Source organism: Pseudonaja textilis, chromosome 1 (assembly GCF_049901715.1).
Source record: "Pseudonaja textilis isolate UNSWEBS1 chromosome 1, rPseTex1.2, whole genome shotgun sequence".
Lineage (NCBI taxonomy): Eukaryota > Metazoa > Chordata > Lepidosauria > Squamata > Elapidae > Pseudonaja > Pseudonaja textilis.
The window spans coordinates 164,543,890-164,556,986 of NC_141990.1; positions in this window are offsets into that span (position 1 = coordinate 164,543,890).

Consider the following 13,097-nt stretch of genomic DNA (forward strand, 5'->3'; position numbering starts at 1 on the left):
AGAGGAGATTGGATAGCAATTTGTCTGAAATGGTACAGGGTCTCAGGCAGGAGGGTGAACTAGAAGACCTCCAAGATCCCTTCCACTCTGTTAAAACAGAATTGTGCATATGACTGCTATAAAGAATATTGGAAGCTACATCTTTGTACAGGTAATCCTTGTAACAAAGACAATGGCGGTGCTGCAACAGCCATAAATGTGAAAAATGGTCACTTTTTTCAGTGCCATTTGTAACTTCAAATGGTCATTAAGTAAACTATTATAAATTGAGGACTACCTGTATCTTTCTTTTCTATTTTTTCTTAAACTTTTTTGTTTTCTAGCACCTTTTGCTTTGTTTGATAAACATAATTTGATAAACACAATAATCCTCATTACAGCCTGCAATACCAACTAATTTAAACAAGAATGCCTTTTGTTTTAATGACCCTCTCCTCCTGATACTGGCTTATCTTAGAAACAAGGACTTTGCTCAGCTAAGAAATCTAGAGGTTGGAAGCATTTTTATGCAAAAGGCCTTTTTTTTTAGAAATATCCTGACATATCTTTTGCATTTATTTTGACACTTTAAGAATAATATATCCTTCCCAAATCTTGCTCAAGGTTTGTATTATTTTCTTTCTTTTCTTAAGCCAAGGTGTTAAGCACTTAAAAAGCTTCAATGAAGAATTATCTTCATTTGTTTGCTGTTCCATCTAGAAGCATTTACAATCTTCACCTTGACTACACCATAAATACATAGGCATTGGTTGTCAATAGTTCAATCATGTCAACCAGCATGTCTACAAAGACACCTGATGAGGAAACATATTATGGAAAGTCACCAAGAATTTTCTTCCACTAGATTTCATTCTCTGTATAAGAGGTTCTCCAGAGAGAAAAAACAAATAAAAAAGATAAACCATCTATCAAGACTGGACAAATCTTTTCAAGAAGTATAGAGAGGGAAGTAGGGAAGTCAAGAGTCAAGGGGCAAGACTCGGTTGTGGCTTCACCTTGATTTTTTTTTAATCCCCTCTGAATACCCAGAGAAGGGGCATGAGGTATTTTAAACCATGTGTTCTCAGAACTTTGTACACTTTAAAATAAATAAAAGGTGTTTCAGAGTTGGACAAGCATAAATGTATCTTTCTGTTAGTTTTCATGAACCATAATAAATGTCACTATTTATTTATTACAGTTAATGCAATGTTAATACAGTTAGGGTTAGAGTTAAATCTGCATGAATGAGTGCATGAAATCAACAGCTTGACTTGAAGGTGGTTTTCCTTGACTTTGTTGGGACAATTAAAGAAAATGCCCACTTTCTCTGGTATTTTCCTCCATGTGTATTGGAGTAGTAGCTAGCTTATGCTGGTATTTATGACTCTAGGAACAAAGGCAACATTGCCCCACAGTACAGCCACCCAGCCCACCAGGATGAGAAGCCAGGGTATGTTGTGGATCCCATTGATTAAGGATGTACATCCGGTGGAATCACAAAAAAGGGTCTTCTTGGTGGTGACTCCTTCCCCGTGGAACTTCATTCTGAGATACAGGTGGCCCATCTTGTTGCTTTTCTAAAAGGCCCTGAAGGTGTGGTTTTGTTGGTATGCCTGGGCACCAGAAATGGAGATGGAGATGGAGCTGATCAACTGCTTGATTTTATTGTGTTGCTGCTGCCATAGGAGTGGGAGTGGGCTGGGATTTTTAATGTTATAAATCATCTGGACTCAACTATGTGTGAGTTGGGAGACCACACAAATTTGTTAAATAAATAAACATTGATTTCTTAAGCAAATGACTATAAAAGTTTACATTTAGCAGTAGCATTTAGACTTACATATTGCTTCACAGTGCTTTACAGCCCTCTCTAAGCAGTTTACAGAGTCGGCATATTGCCCCCAACAATCTGGGTCCTCATTTTACCCACCTCAGAAGGATGGAAAGCTGAGTCAACCTGGAGCCTGGTAGGATTTGATCTGCCAAGTAACAGGCAGGCAGCAGGCAGGAGATGGAGAGTTGAGTATTTCACCTCCATATTCAGAATAGCCTTCTGGATTCTGTATAAACAAAACAATGACTTGATTATCATTTTACACAGTACAGGTAATCCGTAACTTACAACTATTTGTATAGTGACACTTATAGTTATAGTGGCATTGAAAAAAGTGACACGACTATTTTTCACACTTACAACTGTTGCAGCATCCCCACGGTCATGTGATCAAAATTCAGATGCTTGGGAACTGGCATGTATTTATGACGGTTGGAGCAGTGGTGGGATTCAAAACATTTTACTATTGGTTCTGTGGGCGTGGCTTGGTGAACATGGCGCAGCTTGGTAGGTGTGGCTTGGTGGGCATGGCAGGAGAAGGTTCCCTTCCCACCCAACTAACCTGCTTTCCAGCTCCATTCTCCTGTGCAAGACAATGAATACTTCAGCTTCGACCATAACAATACAAGAGCACACAATAGATACAAACTCAAGGTAAACCGACTAAACTTGATTGCAGGAAATAGGACTTCAGCAACAGAGTGGTCAATGTCTGGAATACTCTACCTGTCACTGTGGTTTCTTCCCCAAACACAAAAACTTTAACCTTAGACTGTGTACTATTGACCTCACCCCTTTCCTAAGAGGTCTGTAGGGGGCGTGCATAAGTGCACCAACGTGCCTATCATCCCTGTCCTATTGTTTCTTTTTATTTTTCTTATATGTACCCGTTTCATGTATTCATAACTATGTTTATACTTATACCTGTTATCTTATAATTGCTTGACAAATAACATAAATGAATGAATGAATGAATGAATGAATGAATGAATGAATGAATGAACGAACCAGCTGATCAGCAGGGACCCGGAAGGCAGAGAATCGATGGGGGCAGGGCCAGTCAGAGGTGGTATTTGCCGGTTCTCTGAACTACTTAAAATTTCCACTATCGGTTCTCCAGAATCGGTCAGAACCTGCTGAATGCCACCTCTGGGTTAGAGTCTCCTGGGTTCATGAGATCCCTTTTTGTCTCCGTCTGACAAGCAAAATCAGTGGGAAGCCAGATTCACTTTACAACTACAGTATATTACTAACTTAACAACTACAATGATTCACTTAACAACTCTGGCAAGAAAGGTTCTAAAACAGGGCAAAACTCAATAACCTTCTTGCTTAGCAACAGAAAATTTGGGCTCAGTTGTTGCTGTAAATCGAGGGCCACCTATGTTTCCCTTCCCATGTTCTGCTGAAGAGAAAAAAAGGCAACATTTTGTTCTTGCCCCAGATAAGCCTGACAAAAATCTGTAGCTGTGGTTCACAATAAATATATCCATGCAGCCTGTTGGTTTAACTTATATATAAATACAGAGCAGGCAGAGATGTGCCTTAGGCAATAGACAACTGTTTAAATGGGACAACATATAATATGCTGTTTACTGGGAAGGGAGGCAAATTTTGATTGACTGGTAAAATGTTCTCTTGGGGGAAAATCTACTAACTCAGCTGAAATGTTTGCTGAATTTTTCTTTAACAAATTTATCTGTGTCCTCCCACTGAGGAATTGTAACTTAGTAGATAAAGCAACCTTGCATGTTTGAAAATTCATGTGACTCTCATGTGCTCCTTCCAAATATAGGGTTATGACTACCAGGTCATTTCAGACATAGATCTACACTGCCCTCCACTGACAAAACCTCCAAGGGCTGCTAATAGGAAAGGAGCGAAATGGCTCCTGTGGAAAAAGAATGGAACTAAATATATGACTGTGCTCACACAACCTTATAAGTCAAAACCAAGCTATAGCAAGCTCACCAGGCCAAAACATGTTTTATTCATGAAGCAACAGGACACTTCATAGTAAATCTTGGAAGAATTAAGATGTTCTAAAAGGAATAGAGTAGGGACCATTCAGATCCGTAGCTCTATGTTCTATATCAGGCTTGTCTAGCATGTGGCCCTGGACAGCTAGTAATGTGGCTCCACAAGACTGTAAACTTTTAACATCATTATGCAATTTTAGTTATTTTTATATAAATTAACTAAATTATTTATTTTATATGCAGTCCAAGACAACCCTTTTCATTCAGTGTGACCCAGAAAAGCCAAAAGTTGGACACTCATGCTCTAGTCTACATAGTATCTCTCACTACCAACTGTGAGTCCTCCAAATTAAATAAACATAAATAACATTTCATACACAGCTCAACTATCTTGAGAATATCAAATGTTATGAGATGGTTCCTCTTATCACTGATTTCAAGAAAGAATGAAAAAATCTTGCTGGATTTGCAGTCAGAATGCCAATGTCTTAAAGAGATTTAGCTACCTTACAAAATTCAGCCACTTTCATAAGCAGTGTTTTGACAGTATGAGCAGTAAAGTCACATGTTGGTATCTAGCATCTGAAAAAGATAACCCAGCTCTGAATATGTATGGAACCAAAGAATAAGAAAGTACAGCAACTAGTAGCAGTGAACTAAAAGTTAAAGCCCAAAAATCCCAGGTTAGTGGAACCGAGCTTTCTATGAAATCCAGAAGGATTGACTTATCACATTCTGGAAGAAATGTCTGCAGAAATGCCCCCCTGAGCTAGAGAACCAAGAGTAGAGAAATGGCAGGATTTTTTTTTTACATTTTTGTCCTATCCTAAACTTCACAGAAGTTCTTCCTTTTCTTTGTATGGGTGGGTTAGAATTGGCTAATGCACAGAACCTAAAGGCATCACATTATGCTTTTATACACATTGCATGGACTTCTCATGCAGAATTCTCATCAATATTACAGAGTCAGCAAGTTAGGGGATAATCACAGATGATCAGCGAATTGCCTTTGAATGCCTGCAAGATGAAAGTCATGGTGGCGTAGAAGTGTTGCTAATTTTCTGTTTTAAAATGTTAAAATTCTTCTGTGTTTTTTCATCCTTTTTCTTACACTATATAGTTATATTATAAAAATAAATAATAGCCAATTTAAAACAAAATCAATCTTGATTATTTTTATTTTGCATATTATTTTTATTTTGCACACTTATTTTATTTATTTATAAATCAGATTTATATAGTTGCAATCAGGCAATTCTGTCTTAGCATACTATTTCTTACTAATTCAATAGGAATAAAACTCTTTTTAATCTCTGATATCTTTAGGGCTGATTTTATATGCTGCAGAAACCTATTAAGGCTAGATTCATACAGCAAATTAAAACACACAAAAATTGAATTGTCCAGTGTATAAATTTAGTCAACATAAATATTTTATATTAAAAACTTATGAGTGAGCATCGATACTATTTTGCAAACTCTGAATCGTTGAGAAAATGGGGGATTTTAATACTGTAATCAGTTACAAAGAATTGCACTAAGCAAATGTGCATCATTCCTAGTAGCCAACGTAAAACACATATATTTTAGTTCAAATTATCCAGGATAAAGCTGGAGTTCACACCGTTGCTTTAGGAGATATCGATTTAGGAGACAGAGAGCTTGTCAATCAAAGAAATAAGAAAGGGCAAAGTGTCCATAGATTTTTCTTTTCCTGAAACTAATTTAAATGGGAGGGTACCAAAACATGGAATTCTCCTTCTCATGAGACCCAATTCAGCCTTCTCATTCTCTGTTTATTGATAATTCTATTAATTTTGAAAGGTATGCTGGTAATGGCCCAAATGAGACACTGAGCTGAGTTGCCAACTGTCAACTGGGAAGTATTCTGTTCCTGCAATGAAATATTAGCCCATGTTTTTCCAAATTATTGCCCTGATTTAAAAATTGGCCAAGTGAAATTAATAACTACCCCTCCAATCAAATATCCTAGCCAACCAGATCCTTTTATTTACAGTCATTGCTGTCTGATCAATGTTCAGCATTATTTTATTTTTATGCATTAAGCTAAGTTTTATTTTGTGTTTGTACCATCATATTTTGACCATTTTTGTTTTATACTTAAATTTTATTATGAGTTTTACTCATTATATCAGAACTTTTTTACTTTATGTTTTTGGTCAATGATCGTAATAAAGTCTATTATTACTGCTGCTATAATTCAGATTAATTAACCCTTAATCAATTTTGTCCAGGATATCAGAATTCTTTGTACTTTTGGTATCTTTTTATATTTTATATTAGAACAATCTTTCTAATATACATTTTTCAATAAGACATTAGTGGATACTAATGAAAATCAGGGAAAGAGAAAAAAACAGAATAACATAAATTATGATTTGTTTCATCTATCCTTTTTTAACAAACTATAAACAAAGGTTTACAAACTGCAGTAATTAGATTCAGAAGCATATAGAACAAGAACCTAGCAAATCATTTCATGAGTTAATGTGAAAATATAAAGCCAATCATCAAGGAGAGCAACCAGATTTAGGTTGTAATTGGATAACCAAAAGATAGCAGTGAATTTTTCAGAATCACTTTGCTGCCATCTAAGGGTTATGGATCTGGATGTCTACAGCTCAGATCAAGTAGCTTTATTAAATACATGTAGATTTTTGAGAACAAAGCTGCACACTTTGTAGAAATATCAAATCTGAATTTATTTATAATAGATTGAAATATGTTAAAAACAGAGACTTCAAGGCAGGATCACAACTAACAACTTTCAGGTTAGATTGACTCTGTTAAGAAAAGAGAACCCTAGGGAGGTTTTCATCTAGTTGACCCAACTGACTGCATCAAAGCAAAACTATTAAGTATTAGAAATATCATATTTTTGAGCTATAGTTAGAAGTTATATATAAATACAGGATGAACAGAAATACCAAGAGGAGAACTAATGTCATTCTTTAACTTTTGTGTTGCTTATTTTGGAGGACTCAAGATCAGTTCTGATTTTTCATTGCAACTTTAGAGTAGCCAATTAAAAGGTATTGTCAAGTGTTGGCTGGTTATGATAGTGATTTTTTTGGTCAAAAGGGCATTTATGTTTATTTGGAGTTTCCAAGCTTTGCAAACTGCAACAAAACAATTATTTTATGTTTTAGTTGAAAAACTTGTATTACAATAAAGATAGTTCCCTGAAGATCCTCTTACTCCTAATTGTCCCTATCCATAGAACTGTTTTCCAAGCAAAACACCAGTCACTCAAGAAATGCCAACAAAAATAAAGAAAACAGATTAGATGTGTATAGTAGCCATCATGGCTAAACTTCTCAGTAATGTGAAATACTAAAGGAAATTTAAAAAATGAGTAAATGTGACACAATGGATAAGAATAGCTGTTAGAGCACAACATGCTTTTATATTAAACATAACAAAAAAAGAACATTTGAAGAACTATAGCTGGAATCTATGCATTTCCTCATACAAACAGATAAGTTAACTTGATGAGTTAGATAAGGATCTGTGCTTTGACAGATGTCGCTCCATTCTTGAAAGCAGGGATGGGATTCTACTGGTCCGGACCAGTTCTATAGAACCGGTTGTTACGATCCTGCACAGTTCTGAGAACCAGCAAATGGTGCTCCTGGCTGGCCCCAACCCTCTCTGTCCACCCCACTCCTCCCCGCCCAGTCAGTCCTTATCGCGCATGTGCAATATCGCATGCATGCCCAGCATCGCTGGCTGCATTCTCACCACCCAGTCACCACCCAGGTATTTTTTCTTTTTTTTTTCCTCCCAACAATCAGCTGTTCCGACGATCAGCTATGCCAGGATCCCCTCGCTGTCTTACTGTTTTGCCCAGGGGGCTCCCCTGAGGCCCAGAAGGCAAAAGGGGGCACAGGGGGATGCTGCAAAAAAAGAAGCCATACCCACCCACAAGGCCATGCCCTCCTAGCCACGTCCACCTAGCCAAGTATTCATTGACAGGTAGGACATTGCAATGTATGATTTTATATACTATATTTAGATCAGACTGAAGGGGGCGTAGTGGTAGGTTTTCTAGGTCTAGAATTTCGAGTCTGGTCGCATAAGGTATTCTGCAACAAATAGAGGAGTGTAGAACTCTTCTTGTGAAATATTTCTGGACTTTCTCAACTGTGTTAATATCAGATACGTAATACGGGTTCCAGACTGATGAGCTGTATTCAAGTATTGGTCTAGCAAATGTTTTGTATGCTCTAGTTATTAGTGTAATATTACCAGAGAAAAAGCTATGGAAGATTAGGTGAACAACTCTTAACGCCTTTTGGCTATATAGTTACAGTGGGCTCTAGCACTTAGATCATTAGAGATGAGTACTCCAAGATCCTTGACAAAGTTTGTGTCATCAACAAGATCTTGACTATTCAGCCTGTATTTTATTTTCTGATTTTTTTTGTCAATATGTAGGACAGAGCATTTATTTGTTGAGATATGAAGTTGCCATTTGCTTGACCATTCTGATACATAGTCGAGGTCTTTTTTAAGAATAGCGGTATTGTTGGTGGTGTTGAATAGCTGTACATAATCAGCGAAGAGAACGTAGTTGCTCTTAATATGATCACAGAGGTCATTTATGTAGAGTATGAAGAGAGTTGGTCCTAGAACACTGCCTTGGGGGACATCACTGTTGACAGGTATAGAATTTGATAGGACGCTCCCAATTTTGACCATTTGTTGTCTGTTTGACAGGAATGCTTCTATCCAGTTATGCAGGTGTCCAGAGATACTGTAAGTTTTTAGTTTTAGGAGTAGTTTGTCATGTAGCACTGAATCAAAGGCTTTACAGAAGTCTATGTAGATTGTGTCTATTGCTTTGCCCTGATTGAGTTGTGTAGTCCATATGTTTTTACAGTGTAAGAGTTGCAGATTACATGGTTGGTTTTTCCTGAAACCAAATTGTTTATTAGAGAGTAGGTTGTTTGTCTCTAAGTGGAGGATGATGGATTGGTTAATAATTGATTCCATGACTTTACAGGTGACACAGCAAAAAGAGATTGCTCTATAGTTTTCAACTAGGCAAGGGTCTCCCTTTTTGAAGATGGGGATGACAGTAGCTTGTGACCATAGTTTTGGCAAGGAGCTGGTCCTGAAAGATTTTTCAAAAATTATGTTTAGAGGTTTGGCTATGGCAGTGGATAGCTTTTTTAAGAAGTAGGCACGTATTCCATCCAGTCCAATAGATAGAAATGGTTTTAGATTGTGTAGTGCTTTTTCAACATTGTTTTCTGTAAAATCGATGTGTATTAGATCATTGTAGTTGGCTGTGGTTCAGCTAGGAAATATTGGGCATGATCCATTGCTGTTTACAAATACTGAGCCAAAAAATGTGTTAAAGAGGTTGGCTTTAATAGTGTCATCGTTGCAGTCTTTACCATTAGGTCCTTTCAGGGGTGGGATGGACCTTGAGTCTTTTAGTTTGTTGTTTACAAAATTACAGAAAGGGTGGATGGAATTGGTGCATAGAAGGTTTTCTCCTTGTTTAATGTGATAATTGGTGCATTCAGTTTTTATCTGGTGGCATAAAATTTTGCATCGGCTTTTGAAATTGGCAACGTGACCAGATTTGTTTTTCCGTCAAAGTGATTTCTTTTTGGATTGAAGCTTCCTTATTGTTTTGGGTAATTGGTTTTTTCTGGTTTTGGGATTTGTTAATGGTACATAAAGTTTGATGACTCTTTTGACTTCAAGTAAAAATATGTTATAATGGTCTTCTACAGTATTGCATCCAGAGAATAGAAATTGCCAATCAAGGGATGAGAGATCATTGTTTATAAGATCATAGTTGCCTTTTTTGAAGTTATAATTGAGGATTCTGTCATTGTGATGATTTTTGTGTGGACGTATGTCCCCCTTGTCAGCCTTCAAGATTTTCTCACTTTGCTTTGCATCTTTCGGCTGTCATAAGTAATGGGGGGAGGAGGGGGGAATGGTTATGGGAAGTGAGCTGGAAGTGTTACAAACCAGAACTGTATAAACTGGGGACAGGGGGTACATTCTTGCTTAGGTTTATATCCTATGCTATGCGCAGCTGCAACCCTTTATCAAACTACGTCAAGGTCAACGGACAGAAGCCTCATCACCACCTGGAGATACCCACATGATGATATACACAACTTTTAATTGGATGAGCCAATTGAACTATTGGGGGTGGGAACATTGCCATTACTTTGTATGTGTGATTTACGCGCCCATTTTCTCAGATTCAGAATTCTTTTGTTGCTACCACTTGATTTCCAGTAAAAGATATCTTTTCTCTGATTAAAGGAGTCTTAGTATTTCTTTCTTGGATTTTGAATGGAGCACCAGCTGACATTATTCTGAATCTCCACATTACCAGCCCACCCGGAGAATTAATAAATTTTCTTCTGAGGGGGTCTGAACACAATGTCAAATCCAGCCAGTAACCAAGAAGACCTGGGAGCAACTAGAGGACAAGATTCTCTGCTGCTAGAGGAAGCAGGGGAAGCCAACTTGTTAGCAGAACTAAATCTTGGGGAAAAACCAGCTGTAAAACCAAAATGGTCCCTGGGAGTCGGTTGGAAGGATCCTGAGGAAAAGCATCCTCCAGGAGTGACCACTACCTGTCGGTGTGGAAGAGAGGAGCCATGGCAGGAGAAGGAAAGAAAGAATTTTTTAGTAACTCAAGCCATGCATCTTCTAAATGAAGCTATCGGAGAACCTCAAACTAATCAAAGGTATGAGGGAGAGGAGTGGGAGGCAACCCCAGCCAGAAGAATCAGAGCAGCCACCCCCATAAATCAACCTGGGCTAGCGCAACAGGCAGCAGCAGCCCAGGGGCCCCCAGCGGGAGGAGTAATTGCCAGAAGACGTAGAACTCCAAAGGTGCCTCCGTTGGAAGTAAAATATGGGGGGGGGGGATCCCAAGGAGTTAGGATTCTTCCTGGCACAAGTCTGGAGCCATATGGAGGAATATGGAGGGGATTTTTCCTCAGAAGCAGCCAAAGTTAGATGTGTTACCAGGGCTCTGGAGGGAACAGCTGCAAAGTGGATGGTGACTTTGCATAATGATAATGCCCCTCAGCTGATGTATTATGACCTGTTCATGACTGCGCTGCGGACCAGGTTTGAAGACCCACTTGCTAAACGTAAGGCCAGAATTAGGATGAAGACCATAAATCAGGGGCGGGGATCAGTGGCTGACTACACCCAGGAATTTAGAGAGCTGGCGTGTCATATTCGAGGCTGGTCCCAGGGATCCCTGATAGAAGCTTTTAAAGATGGGTTGAATGAAGGCGTATATCAAAGCTGTATTGCCAGAAGAGACCCCAGTGAGCTGCAGCTGTGGTACGTGCTGGCAGCAGAGGTGGAAATTGATCTGACCCGAAACAGACGCCGGGGTTTTTTTGGTTGTAGCAAGTCCTCCCCCAGCAGCCCTCGAGAAGCCTCAAAACCTCAAAAGGGAGGAATGGCAGCAAAACCCAAGACCACGGCTTGCTTCCGATGTGGGAAGGAAGGTCACCGGGCTGCAGATTGCTGTGCCAAGCTAGAACCAAAGGGGGCACCAGGAGGAGGAAGAAAACCTGAAAAAACCCCAGCAAAGCCTCGCGAAGCGGCGTTTAAAGCAGAGGAGGTTGTAGAGATCACCTTTCCAAAAGGAGAGGAGCTGGGAACTCCAACCTCTTCTGAAGAGAGTGAATCCGAATCGGAAGACGACTCACTGGTAAGTCCAAACAAGGGCCCTATGACCATTCCAGTGAGATTAAGGGTACCCACGTTGGGAGCCAAAGGAGAAATGCTGGCCTTGTTAGACTCTGGGTGCACAAGGTGCGTAATCAGCTCAGAGGTAGTGGAGAAAATGGGCTTAAGGCTAAAGACTTTAAAAACGCCTTTTGCCAATTGGATGGATCAATAGCTTGGGGCGGCCCTGCACATTTCATAATGGAAGCAATAGAAATGACGATGGGGAAACATAGAGAGGCTTTGTGTTTTATTGTGGCTCCTGGGATGGAGCGGCCCCTAATACTGGGGTTGCCCTGGCTCCAGAAATGGAACCCCCACGATGATTGGAGGAGCTGTATGCAAAGTTGTCCAAGTGTGAATTCCATCAGGAAAAAGTTGACTATTTAGGTTATCGCACCTCACATGATGGCATAGAAATGGATCCAGGGAAGGTTCATATGGTTTTAGAATGGGCCCCTCCCCGCACCAGGAAACAACTTCAAAGTTTCTTGGGATTCACTAATTTTTACCGTCAATTTATCCCTGCTTTTGCGAAGATTGCAATGCCTATCACAAATCTCCTAAAAACCAAAGGGGAGGTGAAACCAAAGCCTAGTAAACCACTGGAGTGGTCCATGGAATGTCAAGCTGCTTTTGAAAAGCTGAAACGACTGCTTGCTGCTGAACCAGTACTCAAGCATCTGGGCATGGATGCTCCTTTTGTAATCCAAGCCGATGCGAGTGATGTTAGCAGTCGGGGCTGTGTTACTACAAGCAAATGAGACGAGGACTCTGCAACCGTGTGCATATACTTCCCGTAAACTAACTGAAACTGAAAGAAGATGGGCCATCTGGGGAAAAGAAGCTTTTGCAGTTCGCTGGGCTCTGTTAACCTGGAGGCAATTTTTGGAAGGGGCAAAACACCCATTTGAGGTGTGGACGGATCATAAAAATTTGGAGGCTTTGAAAATGCCTCGGAAGCTGTCTCCCAAGCAAGTTCGCTGGGCGTAGTACTTTAAGCGCTTTAATTTTTCATTGAAGTACATTCCAGGGGGGAAGAACTTCATGGTGGATGCTTTATCTAGATTACCTCAATATAATAGTGCTCACCAAGAAGTGGTACGGCCGATTGTCCTAACCAAACAGTTGGCAGCTCCAGTGGTTACCAGAGCCCAGAAAAAGGAGGAGGCTGATTTATCAAATGATTTGACTGCACAATTAAGAGATGCTCTAAAGCTTGATGATTGGTTCCTTGCTCACTCAAATAACTGTACAGTTAGAGATGGATTGGCATGGGTGGGAGCCAAATTATATGTGCCAGCGAAGCTGAGAAACCAAATATTACAGCAAGCTCATGTCTCCAAAGCCGCTGGTCATTTTGGATTCGTGAAAACCTTACACTTGGTTAAAAGGCAATTTGGTGGCCTACCTTGAAAAAGGACATTGAGATTTATGTAGCTAGTTGTCCTATCTGTGCCTCACCCAACGGCCTCCTGGTAAACCAGGAGGCTTACTACAAAATGTGGCGAGACCAACGGCTCCATGGAAGGAAATCTCTATGGATTTTATAG